The 20,528-nt window shown below is 37.1% G+C and overlaps 1 protein-coding gene across 2 annotated transcripts in view; it reads right to left on the reverse strand.

Annotated features, from left to right (window-relative positions):
- The window catches only part of CENPP (centromere protein P), a 139,974-nt gene that overhangs the window by 5,553 nt on the left and 113,893 nt on the right, over window positions 1–20,528 (reverse strand). The window lies entirely within an intron of this gene.

Consider the following 20,528-nt stretch of genomic DNA (forward strand, 5'->3'; position numbering starts at 1 on the left):
ACCAGAACACACGCTGCTCTGCTCTTAGATGGAACACCAGTTCACGCTGCTACTAATTTTGAGTTCCGTAAGAAGTACCGTACATAAAGACTGCTAGGTAAGTCGTGCTACCAGGAATCCATCCGTAATCGTAAGCTACTTCCAACTTTATCGAAAGTGCTACACTTTGGCTCTGATGCAGGGCAGTTTATGTTTGTTTTGTTCAACTGCACATCATCTGCTGAAGTCATCCTGGTAGCATCAAAGCCTGTACTAATATCAGTATAAGTTCAGGAATTCAAACACAAGTTATTTGCAAAAAAATGATGAAAATTCTAACTACTGTAGAATACCAATAACAACATGATTACATTTCAGAAGCATTAAACATTCAAGCCCACAGTAACCAGTCTGCTAACCACCGCAAAAATTCAGGTCAATCCCTTAACAGCCCTCGCCAATAAGCAGCCACCAAGTATAGGACATCCTGGGGTAGGACATCCCAGTGTACTGACTCCACATGCTCCTGAGGAGATGGTCTGACCTAAGAGTATCTCTGGTTCTCCAACAGCCTCATTCTCTGGTTTTAACTCAGCCTCATTACTGAATTACAGTAGTCTAACTCAAGTAATGCAAAGTAATTACTAACTCAAAATCCCAGAATGGCTGAGGCTGACAGGACCCCTGGAGGTCGCCTTCTCCAACCCTGTGCTCCAGCACAGGGAGCCCAGCCCCATGCCCAGGCGGCCCCTCCAAGGAGGAGCCCTCAGCACCTTGGGGCAGCCCGTGCCAGGGCTGCGGCACCTGCCCAGCACAGACATGCTGCCTGAGATAAATTCTTATTCTCAAGTCACCAACTATGGTAATTGTTATAAACTGAAAATTGCATACACCATTTCAATAGATTTTCTTTCTAGAAATGTAATTTTAGTCACTTGGAGTAGTTTCATTTTTAGATATTGGATAATACATTTATTAATGCATTTCAATTAACTGAAAGATGTTACTCTGTGAGACAGCTGTCACCAACATGAATATAGAACAAAGATTTATCCTTGCATTTTTTTGAGACTTCTTTTGAAATGAAAATCAACTCTACCTAAATATAGTTTCCTTGAAGCTTTTTGAGGACTGAAAGATGGCCTAAAAAGCAAAGTTTCTCCAGTAATTTTTGTGTGTGTTCATATGCAGAACACGCAGGAATGTGCTACCCTGTACAACCTTGCTGAATACAGTTACCAGCAGGTCAGATGCTGCTTTTCTCAAGTGGCCTCTAACACTGCCCAAACCCAATGGTTCAGCTCCCCCTTCTGCAGTCATGTCTAATTATACGGTAATTCCACGAGAGGTAAGACTCCATTTACAGCCTCTTCTTATGCCAAGATCATGCTTAAAATTTTAAAAGACCTTTTAAAAACTAATAACACAATAAATTCTATTCATTTTCATCCTTCTTTATCTATTGGATTAATAACATTGATGGTACAGGGAGGGCTGTGCATGCTTAAATTATATTTTCCTATTGGTCTCTTGGTCAAAATGAGATTCCAGAACTGTCAGACTTGAATAACAGTCACAGAAACACAAGGAAAACAGGACTGCTGAGGCCTCAGCACTACCCAAAGGATTGGAAAAAATTGTGGTCAAAATAGGATGTTCTAATAACAGGCTGCTAGAGAGGGGCATACTGTTAGCTTCTGCATCACCGCTTCATGTGGTGGAGACAAACAAAGACAGTTTGTTTTGTTCCTGAAATGACAATGTTCTAAACTAAGATCAATTATTTAAATTAGAGGAAATATGGCAATCTTTTCAGGAAGTAAACAATGTATTTAAGAAAATCTCAGTTAAAGCATATATCTACAAACACTACTAGCACATCAGAGCACATCAACTTTCATTAAATCATCATTGCATATTTAGGAACATGGCAGCATGCTTTTATTTTTGGATAAGCATAAATATCAATTTGTAGCAACTGGGATACGTAACAAATTATAGCTATGAAAATTAGTTGTACTGCTGCATGAGAATACCTGACAAAGCTGTTTTTTAAACAATAAAATATGGATGATAGAATTATAAAAGGAAAAGGACAGAGTCAAAGCCTTAGGTACAAAAAAGCCTCAAGAAGCTTGGGCTCCTACAAACACAACCAACGTAACTGAGTTGAACAAGGTAAGGAGACCTAAAGCTGGGAAGCACCGAGATCTGTACCACAAGCTACTGACCTGTGTAACCTGGGGTCCTCAAAATAAAAATGTGTGTTCAATGCACTTCAACAAAGGTCAAATTGCATTTGTTAAAAGCCTCATGATCAATCAAAGTGTTAGGGATAGCAGTGTAGGCATGGAGATAGTATTTCGTTAAAACTCTGATTAAAGGCAAAATCAGTTTATGAAGAAGTGTTATTAAATTTTTAAACAGCTATTAGAAAAGTTTTTACTACTTTCTAGCTGCTTCTAGACCCAGTTCTTAGAAAAATAACCCAACATGTATCATGTGTTTTTGCATGCTGTATCTATATGGATATAAAGATATATATAGATATATAATAAAGATGTAATTTCTACTCTGAAGACTGCCTGAATTGCTTTGCAAGGGCTAGAATTATGATATCTTCGACTATTTAATGAATGGTACGTTGAAAGTTTAAAGCATAAAGGACCTCAAAAGTCATGACAGGGTCTCATTTTGTGCAATTAAGGGAACTGAAACCAAGAAAAGACAATGCACTCTTCCCCTTCACCTAAATTACACAGCGTAAAAACACTGTTTGAAAAAGGAATTTATGAAACTGTACCACTCACAATTATGTCTCAGAATAAACACAGCTCCTATCTAAGTAAACATTTTCCTTGACTAGAACAGTCCTGCTGGCAATCTGTAAATTACACAAACCCTAAGTGTGTTCAGAACCAACAACCAACTCTTCAAAAAAGACACAGACAAGGAAAAAGTAGTTTTGTCTATGTAACCATCATATAACATCTTGCACAGCAATCAGTTTGCTTCACGTAAAGCTAAAACCACAAGTGATACAGGTGATTCATTATGAATGCCACACTTGACAGGGAAAATCTTTGCAGAAAAAGTTTACCAAGATTTCCTTACAAGCTCAGGATAAGCCTGGTTTCCTCCAGTAGCATAGATATGTACAGCTGGTTGCTCTGAATGGAAATTGCTCCGTATCCACCTAATTGCAGATCAGTTTTTTCCAGCGGACTGGAGTTAGTTGCAGATCACTTAGTTAAGGTTGACTCATACAGCATTCCTCAACACCTTGAGGTCAGGTCAATGCCTTAAAATAGTACCCAATTCCTGGTACACCTGGGAGGAAGTCTTTTCTCATCAGCAGCCTAAAGCCTCTGTAGCAGCAGCAAACTGACAAAGAAGTTTCTTTATTATTATTTATTTATTCTTCAGTTGATTACAGCTTCACCTTTTTCAACCAGCACTCTATTTCCATTGCCCTTTATTTTCCTTTTGCACATTTCCATAACGTTATTTTTCACACTTTATTCAACCATGATTTCTGCAGTATATGGCTCAGTTTGTCACTGTTCCCCTCAAAATGAAAAGCAGATTCCCTTCCAAAAACTGTACTGTTCCTTCATAATTTTACTCATTTTTCTGTACTGTTTTTAGCCAGTAGAGAAGTCTGAGGGGCTGAAGTCAGCCAAATTCTTCTTCTCATTGCCTGAATAGAGACTACAGCGGCTGGTACACGTATAGCACACACTTACTGCTAATACTTGTATGTATATACATACCTTACAAAGGTGCGCTGACAGTCTAATAACCACAATGTGCCACCTGATTGAAGGTGAAAGTAATGCAGTACTTTCTGCTTGGTAAAACAAGCTGCTGTGGTGTATATACCAAGAAGCACCTGTCAGCTACTCATCTACCCCCTCTTGAGAAAATGGAGGCAGCGAAAGACCTTTCTTTTAGCATCCCATGTGCCTCAATATAGCATGCATACATTTCTTGATATAACTGTATTAATTTTAACATACTGTTTGCATTTTCATAACTGTACCTAGGCTGCATGCCTACAGAAGAACTAAACCTGCATTACCTACACCCACACATACATACTGCTGTGCATCTTACAAAACATTTCCTTTCAATAACACTTTGTCATTTGGTAACCACATGGTTATTTGCAACCTAATTGCAGGAGACTAGGAATAAATTACATACTAGAGGTCTATTTACTTATTTTTTTTAATGTGAGGAAAAACAAATGAAAATGAAACCTCTAAAAGAACAGGAAGAGGTACACAATAAACAGTGAACACAGAAGTTGCAAATGTTTTTTTCTTTTTTTTTTCTTTTTTTTTCTTGGTGGGGAAGCGATGAACCTTATGTGCATTATTTCCCTTTACAATTATTGGGGCAAGGGATTTCCTCTAGTTTATGAAAAATTATACTCCTGAGCAATGATGAGTGCACACTTACAAAACGTTTCAAAAGTAACAGCACCAAGGCAGTGGCACTTTATTCCCTTATTCCTTATCTTTTTTTTTCTATAGTAAATGGGCAAACTGGAAATGAGAGCACACTTCTCTAGAACAGACAAGACTTGCAGGCTTGCTTGCTCTGCCTTCAGAGCCTTTGCATTCCCACAGCAGCCAGCCAGCACGACCGCTAGGCTCCAACTGAGCATCACCTCTTGATGCTGCTCTCCTGGACACCTGCTGGGAACACTCAATGCAGTGGGCCATAGGCAAGAGAATACAAAAAGTCTGGAAACCATGAATGCTCCTGCTGTTACTGGGTAACCTGCAGTGCAATCCAGCCAGATGTGTCCTCTGGAACTGCCCAGATGTTGCATATCTCACAAAAGCCTGTACTACTCCCGGAAAGCAGTCTGCCAGACCTGCCAATTGGTGCAAGCATATACAGAGAACAGGCTTGCCATCTGCCTCTTGGGGACAGAATGTTCCCCGTTGTTTATTCTTGTATCAGCCATTACTGACTGTCCACTTAAACCGAAGAAAAATAATACTTTTTTTTTTTTTTTTTTTTTTTCCCCTCTGAATTAAAAGCTTTAGGGCTTATTTGTTATTTTATTTAACTTTAAAAATACACTATCTGAATACTAAGCTGTCTGTAGAGCCATTTTCTGGGTACTCATCTGCACAGCTGAATCCAGGACACAGGAATTGATGCGTCTATTGCAGCAGAGCATTAACCGTGCACCTGGACATTTTATTTTTTTTCAGTGGCATTCTACCATCAGCCAATGGAGCTCAGCAGTTCTGTTCTTCCTCCACAAATTTACAGATGTACTGTTTTTTCTATCTTCTATTTTGAAACTCCTGCCCTACACCTCTGTGATTAAGTATTATTCAACACATCTTGATGGTAAATGTAATATAAAAAGCACTGTATGAAAACCAGCAGATATATCTAATTTAGTAAGAGATACTAAGAAGTCAAAGACGGTATGGAGAACAAAAAGATTATGACAAAGAAAAAATAATGCCGTGTTACAAAACAGTGTAACTGGGAAGAAATAATCGTGAGTCAGAAAGAAAGGCATTTTTAGGAGAGAAATTAAGCTAAGTTTATGTTTTCTTCCCTTACAACAGAAGCAAGTTACTTTACAGATCCTTAAATATTTTCCTTTATGGAAGATGCTGAAAGATCCTCTCTAAGCCTTTTTGATGGCTTAATAAAAGGGTCAAGGATTGCACAAAGCAACTTAGATTCAACATACCACAGAAATGTTGCTTATCTAAAGTGTGACCCAACTCGCTTTTGTGCAGTTTACATTATCAGACTCGTCCAGGCAGCACATTTAAAGCGTAATATAAATAAAAACATCTGAATTTAGTTAACATCTTGGCTTTAAAACTGTGTGAGTTTTTTATTTATTTTTTTTTATTTTCCAAGTACCACGGTGCATTTTAAAAAACAGTCATAGGACACAACCCAAACCATCTAGTTCCTCTAAGTAAGCAAGTAAGCTCAGCATTAGGCATTTATTTTCTTCAAAATATGACTAAAGAAAGTTTTCAGACAAGGTATTCAGCTTATGTTCATTATTTACTATTGCAGTTATTTCAGCTTGACTGTGGGTCAGGTAGAGGATGGAAGTACATGGTTAAGGAAAAGAGGCAGTTTTCAACTACTGTTAATCAATAAAACTCCATTATTTTTTACTATTAGAAGAAGAGCTGCACATTGGAACAGTAACTGGAGTTCTTTGAGATACGTTATCCCTGTTAAGATAATGTACATGCTTCTGAGATGAGAGAATTGTTTCCTTGACTTCATCAGCCATTGAATCAGTTCATGTAACTACCTGGTAATTATCATAAATATAACATACTCAAAATATGTATGACCAATTGCTGTGCAGCACCAACTAAAAGAAAGAAGGATGGCTAAAAGAACAGAACAGAATAAAGTAGTCTAATAAACTTGAGTCAGTATTAGTTCTTAATACTGACTGCCAGTGTATAGACCAAATATAGGAAAGTTATCTGGTGTTTTGTTCAAACAAAGCTTAGAGAAGGGCCTTTCAGAAAGAGTCTGAAGAGTTATTTACTTTTGTGGGCAAACACTTGTCTTACCTAGTAAAGATGTTTATGCCAACAGATCTACTTGGAACCATTTTTAATTTCTCAATGAAGGCTATAAACTGTTTAAGAGGTCAATCTCTTGTCACTTTGAGCAAACCTTCCAACAGCAGAGAGGACTTGGGTCAATTAGGAGCCATCAAATCTGCTAGTATTATCACCTTCATGTCTTAAGATATCCGAAGTAGTAGCTGTACTGTTGTATTGGTTTTACGTAGACCTGATACAACTGTAATCTTTACTGGACACCAGTGATAAAGGTGTGATCTGTGTTTCTACAGAAGCAAATAATTCTTGCACAAGCTGCACTTAAATAAAAATAAGTTCTACACAGACTTACATCAGCATCCACAGCATAATTCCCAACTGCATATATTACAATACCTCTCATTAATCTAGCCAGCATAAGGACCAGATTAACGCTTAAACACATGCAGATATGTAGGTAAAATCTGTTCTCATATCAGTCAGTGTTTATTTTCATTCAATACAACTCAATACCATTGTGTTATATTACTATTATTCCTGGACATCACAAAAGGGTTTAACATCTGCATTAGGTGAAAAGTGAAGCTTTCCATAAAAACTTATGCTCAAATCTTTGCCACAAAGCATTCTCCCTTAATTGCTCTATAAAGCATTACGTTTATGGAAGTCTCAACAAAATTTTGCCACCTGGTAGCTTTTATTTGTCTTGTTATTAATGACTCTTGGTTGCCTTAACTGTTCTGTGTATGTGAAATTAAATAGTAATAGGAAATGCTAATGTGCCTGTTGCTATCAACAATAGCAGGAGCCACTTCACTTGAAAAGACCTCGAAAACTTTATATACTCTGAATTCCTTTCTCATAAATTCCAAACATAGTTTTTTAAATACAGCTGTCCAAAGCATCACATTTCAGTTTATCAACATATTCTTAGCATAAACAAGAGCGAAATGGGAAATATTCTTGAGAAGACACAAGTGGCTACAAGAAGAGATTTATGGTACTCAAAAAAACATTTAGTATTTTTGTAATTGTTGTATGCATAAGGGTATAATGCAGCAAATCCACTGATAAATAACAGACTAGTTAAAAATGGTCAACTATCCTCCAACTTTGATCTGCTGAACACTTCAAAGAGAAAGCAGCAAAAACCAGAATAACATCATTATAAGAAGAAGGAACTATGATTACACTGAAACTCTCTAACACCATTTACTCTGCAACTTCATAGTATACCTTAGACTAAACCTCTCAGAACAAGGATGGTTCGGACTCTAATATTTGTCTATTGTCAAGTACAAAAGCATGTTTAGGGCAGTGATGATAATTCCTTAGTATACCCACTATGAGAAATCACGTGCAGTTGCCAGGCAAATGTATTATGCTCCACCTTATTTGGTTTTTAAATGCCAAAGCTGCAGTCACCAAGAGTGCCCTTTGATGAGTGTGTAAATATTTGTTTTATTGCTAGGTGCTGCTACGATATGAAGAAGTAATAGGAATGCTAACACTAGCTGCCAGTGTAATTCATTCACATTCAGTGCAACTCTGAGGCATTTTTTGTTCAAACAGAAATGCCTGGCATTGCAGAAACATCTCAAACAACCACTGGTAACAATAAATTTTGTTCTTGTAGAAATCAAGTTAAAAGAAAATTGGCTAGCCTTACAGCTTAACTTTCACTTTTTTCTAGTTTTGTTCTGGTTTTGTATCTCTACAGAAGTAAAGTAACACCAACATTCATGCATATAAACCTAGTGTATGTTTAAAGCTTCTTTTTCTCAGATGTATAATTCAGTTCTCATGATTACTAACAGGATTTGTCCTAACTCAACACCATAAAGCTGTGGAATAATGCATGTTGTCAGTGTGGGTACAGGAGCACCAATCTCAGCCAGACTGGGATTTTACACAGAGGTACCTGAGGAAGCACAAGCAGCCTTCACGCCCTCTACTCCTCATCTGCACTCATCCCAAATTCCTCCACAAACTTTCCCCGCCGCCACCGGCTGCCTTGCAGACGGAGCAGTGGCAAAGTGCCACCGCCTGGCCAGTGGCCCTCTGAGACTTCAGCCAGAATGATCCCGAGCCTGGATTTCAGTGACCTCAGGACTGCTGGCATTCAGCGGGCGTTGCAGAAGAGTTATGCTATTAATGCCCAGCATATAGCAAGGCATGGCTTTAATTCAGTTAATTCATGTTTGGCAATTTAATAATCATTTGGGTTAATAATGAAGTCAGTTTAGGAAGGTGCAACTGATTCCAGCTGAAGAATGGCCTCAAGATGCACCAGGGGAGGTTGAGGTTGGAAGTTAGGAGACATTTCTTCTCAGGAAGAGTGGTCAGGCATTGGGCCAGGTTGCCCAGGGAGGTGGTGGGGGTGTTTGAGGAGAGGTTGGACGTGGTGCTTGGGGACATGGTTTAGTGGGTGACAGTGGTAGTAGGGGACCAGATGATCAGAAGGTGATCATCGGACCAGTTGGACCAGATGATCGTGAAGGTCTTTTCTAACCTTCCTGAATCTGTGGTTCCATGTCAGGGATATTTATTTATCTTTTTGCTTTAGTAGATATTAATTAACAAATGATTGAAAGGGGCATGCCTTTGACCTGATGGCATACACAAAACTGGTAATTGCATAAGCATAGAAAAATAAATATGAATGATTATTAGTTATGTTAATAAATACCATATACTAATGGTACTCAAAATTTGAAGTTTCCACACAAAGTGAGAGCAATATTTAAGAAAATAATATTTTGTCATACCATTTCAATATAAGCAACAGTGCAGACATTACCATTATTCTAATTTAAGTAACAATTAATGACTCTAAGATTATTTGAGGAATATTAACAGGACAAACAGTATAAAGTCATACGAGAAGCACCAAAATTCAGTGTTTCATATTATTTTATGTAGATGGAGATGAAGAAAAAGTAGGAGATGCAACAATAAGCAAGAGAAAATAAAAGGAGAAGGGGTTAAAAAAAAAAAAAGAGGGGAAAAAAGAGTAAGTTACAAGTGAGCAAAGGAAAATATTAAGAAGTCAGGAAGTGATTGACAGGTGTGTAAAAAAAGTTCAAGATAAAGGAAATTAAAGCAATGACCAAAAGGAAGATTTTGCATTCCCAGAATTTAAACACAGAGTTATTCCCAGCTTGTATAAAAAGATCAGGATATAACAGGCTATTTCCAAAACCAAACAGAATCTCACACCAGGAACTGTAAGGTATACACAGCTAATCTGATTGTTAGGAAAAAATTGAGAAGAATGGTAGCACTACAATGTTATTTTTAAAAGTAGTTTTGGATTACTTCTTTATTCATTTTTCCCCTGTAAGAAAGACCTTTGGATGACTCTTCCACAACACACTGAGAACTAACATTTGAGGCCTCCAACATACTCTTCATCTTTCTTTGGCTTTTTTTTTTTTTTTTCCCCTCTCTGTTTTGGAATCAGCTATTGCATTAACATTTACTTGCAGCTGTCCCTGCCAGAGCAGAAGTAGCACATTCTAGTATATGTACGTATTTATTCCTCTTAGAAATAATTCAGGTGATAGCTGTACAGCTCTTAAAACTCCAGAATTTTATTTCTCATTGTCCTCATGTCCTGTTGCCTTATGAATTTTGAATTACTGTATCTCTAAAATTCTAACCTTATTAATTCACAGGATTTTTCCTGCTAATGTCTGAGACAAAGATATTGTGGCACTCTGTAAACAAACTACTCACTATGAATGTACCATGTACAATCTTGCAACTCTCAATCATAACCAGCAAAGACTTCTGACAAAATCAGTTTATTCTACCTTGTACAATACACATGGTGTAATACAAGTAGAGAAATACAGAAAAGCTAGCGAATAAAGAATTAGACATTAACATTTTTTCCTAAATGTAGTATAAAAATCCCAAACAGACAGTCCTTTTAACTGTCTTCTAAGCTGCTTTAACACCTACGTAATATGTAGAGAAAAACGCCTTTTCCAGTGAGTCAGTTGCACAGCTGTTAGAATACTCTACCTTTTGATTCATTTTCACTGCTACTATTAGCCACGCTGATTTTAATTACATTCAGCACTGGATACAATTATATATTCATTTGTTAGATAGCTATACTTTGAGGATGTTAGTTGCTATTCCCATTTGTTTCAATTTTATTGAAAATTTAAGTTCATGCATGCTTGCAGAACAAAACAAACATTACCCTTGTTCTGAAGCTTTGTAGAGCTATCCTGCTGGGAACAGTATTACAGTGCATTATCATATAGGACTTACTGGGGCATTACAGTATGTGGAAGAATGAACTTAGTACTAAAAGTACGAGTTGTCTGATGCAGGTGAACACTTACTCCATTTATGAACTGTTTTTCATCCCGTAAGATCAAAGTATAAATGTTAATTATAATCATTTCACTTTACAGACTGGAAGGTAAAGAGACAGAAAAAAACGTTTTACTTATTTTGATTTCATGAGAAATATAGGTTTTGCCTTGGCTGAGTGAGAGCTGCTTCTCTAACCACTAAACAGAGGTAGCTCTGCTCAGTCTTCTCCTCACTGAAATATGAGTAAAAAATAAAGAAAACTTCTCAAGATTTTAATTTGTTTAGAATTATTAAAAAATATACAATGCTAAGGCACTAATGGGACTTCTTAGGACTTGATGGCTGAAGAAATTTTCAATGAGAACTTCACAGTGTCATGGAAAAAAAGTAAATCCAAATCAAACATACTGCACTCCTCAAAACTCCCAAATACTCTGAGCATATGGTTAAAACAAACAAACAAAAAATACAATTTTAAATTATGGGACTGTTCAAAGACCTGCTAGGCTGATTAATCCTGGGTTAAAATAAGGTTTGCTTTAAACAAAGCTGTTTAATACTTGCTAATTAAAAAATAACATTAACACTACTGCAAGTTACTGGTTTATTTAATGCAACAGCTTTGAGTTATCTTTAGCGATCTCAATCTTTTAAAAATTCTCTCATCAAAGAAAAAAGGGCAAAGCATTTCAGACCTAGGCAGTTAAAACAACACGAGTTACCTGGCAACCTATGTGCTTTTAACCTGTGCTGAAACTGCCTGTGCTGCCATTGTTGCTATTGGAGCCAGGCAGTTAAAGCTAGCATGAGCACATCAACACATTCTGCAAGTTATGTTTTGCCACAGTGCTATAAACTCAATCTGGTTTCATTTAAGTAAATTATCACAACAGAAATATTTTCATAAGAAACTATACTTTTTTTTTTCTTTCATTCAAATATGCCAAAGTGCTGCTGAAAGGTAAGAATGCTATATGCAGTCTACATTTATGTCTATTAAAAACAAACTAAACTCCCCAAACTGAAACGAAATCTGCCAGATTAAAACACATATAAAGAAAAGGGTCCAGAAAGATCATTAATTTCACTGAAAACGTTAAATAAAATTTCCGAGCATTACTCCATGTGGTTATAGTAGCTATTTTGACACTTGAGCTGAAATAAAGGGTTCTTCACATACAGAATATCCATCAACTGCGTCCTTCCACACTCATTAATTTTACTTTGCAATAATTACATTAATATAAACAGAATTACTTATAATTTAAACCTTTAGGTAATGGAGTAAAATCTTACTTCATCCTTTTTTTTCCCAGACCAGTAAACAAGGTTAGTAATGTATCTTTGTGACTAAGGGACTGTGCACTTCGTCACATGGTCTAAACTTATGAGTAGACCTGTGCGGTGCCAGGAGTTGGACTTGATGATCCTTATGGGTCCCTTCCAACTTGGGATATTCTATGATTCTATGATCTTTGTTCCAGATGTGGGCAATCATTATTCTTGGAGACAATTTGCACAAACTCTCTTGCTCCCATATTCATGACACATGGATAATTGTGCCATATTGCAACTACAAGTAATAAAATAACAAGGTGGGATAATGTCCCTTTGGTTTCAAAAAAAAGTCTCAGTTTGGTTTTCAAAAGTCTCAGCAGAAGCTGAGGAAAATATCAGTTACATGAAACAGCTCACACATGAAAAAAATTATATTGATTGGTATTTGACTTGAAGCAAAACTTTGTGTAAGCCAGCCTCCACAACATTTACAAAATTCACCAATTTTTGAAAAAGCAAAAACCGTATCACATAACAACCACATAGATTGGAACTGATAAGACAGTAGTGGCTGGGCTGACTGTGTGTAAGAAAACCCTGAGAAGCTCCTGAGCAAGTCACAGCTCAGCACGCACCTTCAGGACCAAGTGGCCCCGTGTCATGCAGCACCTTCAAGGGCTGCCCCAGCACACACTGGTGCAGGTCACCCGGGCTTCCAGGTCTGAGAGGAAGTCAAACCAGTGGTGTAGGTCTGTACAGAGGGCATAGCATGCTGGTCTTAAAAATAATACTATAAAATAAGACTGCCAAGTCATTAAAAGGTACTTAAGAGCATATAGGATGATTCAAACCACACTTCATTCAGTTTTCCTGGGAGAAGGTGTCTTACTCCTTGTTTAGGGTCAACAGAAGCAGCTTGTTTCAGCTTGTTTCTGGTGGACCAGATAGTTCTCTCTCGGGTTATTTCTGATTTTCTGTTTCTGTTTTAAAATATAGCTTCACAGAACAAGTATCCAGGGATAGGTTAAGCTCTGCCTGTCCTCCCTGCCTTCCTCCATTTTCTCTCCAGCAGCTAGCTACTGCCCCCAGCTCAGCCAGCAGAACTGCTAAGGCGGCTGCTGCATATCAACCCAAAAGCAAAATGAATGAAAAAAAATAATTTGTTCTCTCATTCTGACTAATGGCCCAGCCTCAAAACTAGTAGCAGCAAAACAATCTGGAGACAGTGCAACGGAGCACTCAAGCAGGAATGAATAATGTTGCCACTGAAGATTTCATCTCCTGACACTGACTATTTCAAGCGAACAGCTGCTGGGAAGTGAGCAAGCAGGAAGAAAGAGGAGTTTGAGTGCTTCTTAAAACACTGATGCATTGAAACCGGCTAGCAGCAAATACTATTAGGCCAAAGCTCTGCCCAGTATCCGTATCAAATGGCTCCCTAACCAGGGGTACCAGAAGGCAGAACACCTTTACGATGGAAGGAGCTCTGAGTAAAACAAAAGCGCCTGCTGCCTCTCTGAAATGTAGGCTCATCTAAATTGCCATGGAGACATTGCAAGTGTTTGGACAAGACATTAACAGAAAACCTTTGATGTTCCTTCTACTGCAATTAGACATTTCAATTCTGAACTGGTTGAATTGAAAAGAATTTGCCTTTTTTTTTTTTTTTTGAAACAAAAAGCCCCTAACTGTGCAAGCAATCATGCACAAGACACTTGTAAGACCTAAGCAAGGTTTGTAGCCTCAGCAGATAGGATGTGTTGTCACAGCAGTTATAATTATTACCTTAGGTCATTAAAAGAAATTTCAGAAATAGATTCAGAACGTATCTCAGAAATAACTCTACTTCTTCAGTCATTTGATGAGTGTTCCAGATAACCAAGGAAAAGGAATGCAAAGAATTTACTGCAAAGAACGGACAGAAATTACAGTAAAAAAGGTCAACTGAGCCTTACTGAATCTCAAAAAGTCCCAGAGTCTTTCTGAGCTTTGAGAAAACCCAACACTAGTGTTCTGCTTCAACAAGACATATTTCTACATAACACAAACACATCCATCCAGAACAACATATCCTGTTGAAACTGTCGATTTTGTTTCTAGCACTTCCCTGATCAAACTTTTCTTCAAGAGGACATGAGGGAAAACGTGCTGGAGTGTCAGGAAGTAGGCAGCTCCCGTTTTGCACCGGTGGGGCCATGACTGCTTGCCAGATCATAAAGCAAACATAAATAAGTACTTCACAAGGTGTTTTCAGCTTACAGACAATCCTGAATTTTGTTCAGTGTGGAATTACAGATCCCCAGAAATGCTGAAATCATTACAAATACCAATGGGGTATTAAAATTATATTAAAAAAAAAAAGTTAGATATGCACATACATCTATGCCTTCCACTTTCCCCTCTTTAATCTCTCAATGGTAGCTCACCACAGAATTGCTGTACAAGTAATTTTTGCCATTTTCTGCTAGTTAACCCAAACAAATCATTCGGTTCTACTATTTGTAATGGGGAAAACATGAATCAACAGGCAATGACAAATACTTTTTAGATTTAAAAGGAAACCGCAAGCAAACTTCTTTATTTTCCTCAGCGTCTTTTTGTACCAGCTGCCAACAAATCCTTCTTTTTAACTAAAAAGCTTCAAAATATTTGTCTCACCAGTTTACATCTCCTTCCTGAGCCAGTGGCGCAGTGGAGAGGCATCCTGTTACTACTTTCTAGTTACCATTAAAAACATAAACGAAGGAACCTAACAATCTGCCTACCAGGTGAAAGCTTGAACCATTTTTATTTGTAAGAACATATATTTCTTTTAAATCTCACTTCTGATACAATTTAGCATGGCAATAGTATACAAAATAAGTTTATTAAAAAAAAACACGCTCACTTTTTAGAGAAGTATCCCGTGTTCTATACCAATGCTTTCTCTGCCATTTTGCCTATAAGGGGAAGATGTAACCAAGGTTGACCAAGTAAATGGAAAGAAAATGGTGGCTTTGAAAAAACAAATAGGGAAAGGACATTACAATAATTATATAATAATATTTGAATGATTTCTAAACAATTTATTTTCAATATTTACACAGAGATAAACAGACTCCTATATTTTCGTTTTAGTTTAATGATTATTTCAACAGCTTAGGAGAAATGTCGCTTCTGTTCTGGGTATGATATGGATAGCTACTGAAGCAAAAGGAAATGTATATAAGAAGCAATGGCAGGATATGAATGAAAACCCCATAGGCTTATGTCTGCCTGCCAGAAAATTAGCAACTGTTTTTGTTGCTATGACCTTCGAGATTCTATTTTGAACCATTCTGAATTCTTCATTCAGCACTTCCAGCAGAAAAGGAGGCCAACAATCTTAACGAAAGAAATAAACAGAAAAAGAATCTCTTAAATAGGAGGTATTTCTGAGCAATAAGAACTGAAAGGAGAACTTCAAACGTATCAGAACGATACTGGTAATATGATGGGCTTTCCCCCAGAACAAAAAAGCTTACAATGTCTGAAAATTTTAGGGCAATGTCTTTGATTTAGATTTACATTCCCATAACCAAATGGGCACTTGCCAAAACCAAGATTCAAGACTAAGGATTTATAGGAATACAAAAACATTTGTATACATATTCTTCTGTTCATACAAAGTTTGAATACAACAGAGATCAGAAATAATAATATGTGAACTATGGCAAGGACAAAAAATAATTTACTTAATCATATTTTGAAGCACAAACAGAAAAGATGAACTTATTAAAAAATGAGAAACCTTGCAATTACATTGATGAGTAACAATAGTCAATACTGGCACTTGAAAAAACCCAAATCCAAATCCAAGCTCCTTGTGCTTATTTGCTTCTGTGCATATTTCAAATGCACAGAAGACATGCTCAATGCTAAGCTGAATGTTTTGGAAATCTACAAATCCTCAAATAGCTAAAATATAATTTTCCAGTACAAAAGGATATGTCAACATCTGAACCTGAAAAATAATGGGATACTAGTTGAAACAAAAGAGAGAAGTACAGTTGAAATCTTTTACATTTGCTACAAGACATATTCGTTTTAAGGACATATTATTAAAACTAGGTGCACAATGTCCATTGGGACACCACAGAGAATAGGCTTTGGGCAATGAAGTAATCACAATTTCTTCACTGATGCACATAGTTACAGGCAGTAGATAAAACACACTGGCTTCAAATTCCAATTGGCTGCTTCTCTTATGTGCTGTTGGTACCTAAATGCATCTTCTTACATTACTAAAAATACTCATTAGGAAGCAGGCAACTCAAGTTGGATGAGTGCAATTAGTAAAACTGACCAGATCTACAATATACATGTACTCTGTAAGGAACAGCAAATAGGAATGGACAAAACCAGCCAGTTACAATATGATCTGCATTTAGGAAAAAACACAAAGCACAAGGTGAGGTACTGTGTGTTCTCCTTAACAGCAGTAAAAATGCCTTTGCCAGATACAAGAAAGGTTTACAGGTTACTTCCATATCTCTGTTCATTGGCACCTCATTTATAAAGTGAAAAAGCATACCTCAAACTAAAAATGGTGCTGTGGTATTGAATGTAAAGATAACAGATTGAGGGGGTCAGTACTAATGAATTAATATCATACACATTCCATTCACTTTAGTGGAGAATTGGAATTGCGGTGCAGTTGCAGTTGAAAAGCAACCTGTTTTTTTTTTTATGTAAAAATATCTTGGCTACATTTATCTCATATTGCATATTTAGGTTTATTCCTACCATGAAGTCCTCAATGCATTTTGTAATGTAGAGTCAACATTTTTAAATGTGAGAAAAATCTGTTTTTAATGTCCCTTAAAGGTTTCCCAACAACATTTTTTCCTTCTCCTATGTTTTTTTCCTTAAGCATATTGGTGACCACTGATTACAAAAAAGAATGCAGTAACTGCTATAGGTTTTAGAAATGCAGTGTACTGCCAATCCCAAATTCCCCTTCTCATGTTCTGTGCTGACTCTAGCAGTTACAAATTTATTTTTTTCCCATTGCTATTTTTTCCAGCTATAAACTTGTGTTTTATTAAAAAAAAAAAACCAACACATCAGTAAGTCCAAAGATTAGTATTCCATCTTTGTCTCTGATCAAAACCAGCCCCCAACTGCAAAGATTCATCAAGAAAACCAAGAGCAAAGCAATTTAAAAAAAATCATTGCGTTCTTTTATTGAAAGTTTTTAAAAATGCTGCTATAGCTTTTGGTACTGTCTCCTTTCTTTCAAATTCCTAAACTAAACAAAAACAACTCTAAATTCCTGAATGTGGATGTGTTATTTGACTCACCGAAATAATATTTTTCATCAGTGTTTTGAGAATAAATTTGATAATGGATCCAACTACAACAGAACCCTTCTGTTAACACAGTAAACTGGGAGGCATAATGAAGCACGTATTAGTGACAATATGTGAGAAATCCATTGAGCACTGAGCTGATGCTTTCATTTGCAAGCCCAGTTTAAAGAACAGGGTGGAAAACAATAATACCAAGGCAGTCATAACAACCGGGGAGGTGCTTCACGTGAAGCTTAGAGAGTGAGAGGAAGGACACCACTGGCACATTCATCACGACTTGAAGAAAAATGCTTAGCAGCTTAGTGTATGAATAATAGGTGACTGACTAATGGATGCCTTCTGTAAAGGAACTGAAGTCTAGAAAATAAGAAAAAAGCATGTATGCGAAAAGAAACATGAAGCAGCAAAGTGTCCTAACAAATTAAGGAGATTAAGAATAACTGAAATTGTGACAGATGCACTCCCTATAACATGACATACTAAGCAAGGAAGAATAGGTCTTGCTCTGTTGTAAAAACAACAACAACAACAAACCAAACAAACAAAAAAACCCTTCTCTTTGGTACTGGAAAAGAACAGTCATGCAGAAGACATGGACTTTACAAAATTTGTATGTGGTATTTCTCAAAATAATTGCAGAAAGCAGAAAATTCCCCAGCTTGATGTTCTGCAAGGAATGTCATGTCATCCTTTACTCCAGTTCAACAAAACATCAATATGTAGCATAAGATACATCATTACCTACATGTAAGTAAAAGATAAATCATTACATAAATACAGATGCATACAAAATACTCTCATAGAATTCTGAAATAACTTTAAAATAAAATATAAATATAGACATGTTGGAAATAACAGTCTTTTTACAGTTCTTTTGGGCAGACTTCCAGATTTATTTATTTTTATGGGGGAGGGGAGGTACTCCATATGCAAGTCCCACAAAAGCTCAAATGCTCATAACCCTTAACAACACAGGCCTATTGTTGGGGGCTTTTTTTGTACAAATTACAGAAATAGCCTGTAGCAATTCACTTCAAAAGTAATAAAGTTCCAATGCTGTCAACTTACACAATTTCTATCTTTTTAGTCAGCATTTTCTCTGTTTTTGCTCTGACCCTAGAAACATAAAAATGCTCTCCAAAACTTGCAGTGCATGGCTGCTGTATACGTTGTCTGAATAATCGTAGCTTGGCAACTCATTGCTAGCTGGGACTCAGCCCTGTGAGCAACCCTAACGAAGACCTACTTCGAGCAACCTCCAAGCCGACAGCACTCAGCCAACACAGTTGGCATGAAAACACACTGCCTTTTCTTTAATCTTGTTTAGAATACAAGGAATAAGAGAATCAAATATTATATACATCAGGAAAGTATAACCATTTGAAGCAGCATTGATTTATTTTTTGAGAAGCTCATTTTAATGTCATCTGCGATCGCATTTCATAAACAAGCATGCTATATACCCTTCTGAACCGCTTCCAAATTCCTTGGGTTTGCTGACTATTAATAGAAAGAAGATGCTGGTTCAGCCTGGAGAAAAGAAGGCTCAGGGAAACCCTTGCAATATCTAAGAGAATACAAAGCACAGCTCTTTAGGGAGGTGTACATTGGAAGGATGAGAGACAACGATGAAATGTTTTGCAATGGAGACAATCAAGCATTGCAACTGGTAGCCAAGAGAAGTTGCATAAACTGTGCCCTTGATGCCTTTCAAGACATCAGTAATTATCAATATTTTTTTTCAACCATAAAATTTCTTAAAAGCCTATATCCAATATTGTTGTCACCTAATAGGTAATAGGGACGTTACAAAAATCTGTTGGAAACATTATAAACAAGCCTGATGCCAACCTAAATTCTAACCCCCCTTTTTCACTGAAGATTTCCTTGAATAATTTCCACTGGGTAGTTTCAGAAAAAGGAGAGGGAAAGCCTTGTCCCACTACAAATTACAAGCTCTAAGAAGAAGAGGTCAGCAGAGATTTTATAAAGAATTCATGCCAGAGGCTGATTTTATGTTCATTTCACACCTCTTATGGCTCTTGCTTAAATCACTAAGTAACAGTGCTAGCAGTTTGCAATAAGATGGAGTTAAAAATTATTTTATTCACTGCTGTTTAATCGTTGTCTCTTCACTTCTCAAAGGAGACAATTCCACATTAAGGCATCTTAATGGACAACAATGTACATACTGCACAGCTCACTCATGGCACGACTAGCCGTGCATTTGGGGTGGACAGGCAGGGCCATACGTACAGACGAACCAGATCCTGGCAACCTGCTGTACTCAGAGTGAACCATTCACATAAAGAATGGTTCACTATATATATAAATACTACAGGTTTTGCTCATTTTTTGTTTCTAATAAAAGAGCATTACCTGAACTGCACACATCTGAGATCTTTTACAAGACCATCCTAGTCAAAAATACAGTGATGACATAACTTAAACAGCCAGCTTTGAGGACTTCCTAGAATTCAGCCATCAGAGATGCCACATCCAAAGCAGATGCATTAAACCAGAGCTTTGCATGAGCGAAGGCTGGCCAGATCCACCACACTGGCCACTAGCAGGCGACCTTGTGTCCAGCTGGGCAGGCTTTCAGGAGATGGGGGCCTGGTACACTATCAGCAGATAGCCATGAAACAATGACCAGAAGCATAAGAAGCAGCATTCAAATACATAATGCAGTGAATGCTGCTCACTCGAGTGAGTACACCAGTATTTAAATACATAAAGACTTTTACCTGACACACACAACTTTTTTTTTTTTTTTTTTTTAATCCTTTACTTGTGCGAGAACAACTGTTGTCCTACTGTGTGACTTGCCTTCTATACAGAGCAACGTTTTGAACACAGGAACCGGGTGTGCTATCTCATTTCAGATGCTAGCTCCATTTCAGCATAACCACCTCCATTCTTTTTAAGCAGTTCCAGATAAAACACACAAGTTTTTTATTTCCTCTTTTGACTTTGCAAAGCAAAGCACACTAGACACCGAATAACTATTTTAAGAGACAATCAATTT

The sequence above is a fragment of the Aythya marila genome, assembly GCF_965140915.1.
Source record: "Aythya marila genome assembly, chromosome: 10".
Taxonomy (NCBI): Eukaryota; Metazoa; Chordata; class Aves; order Anseriformes; family Anatidae; genus Aythya; species Aythya marila.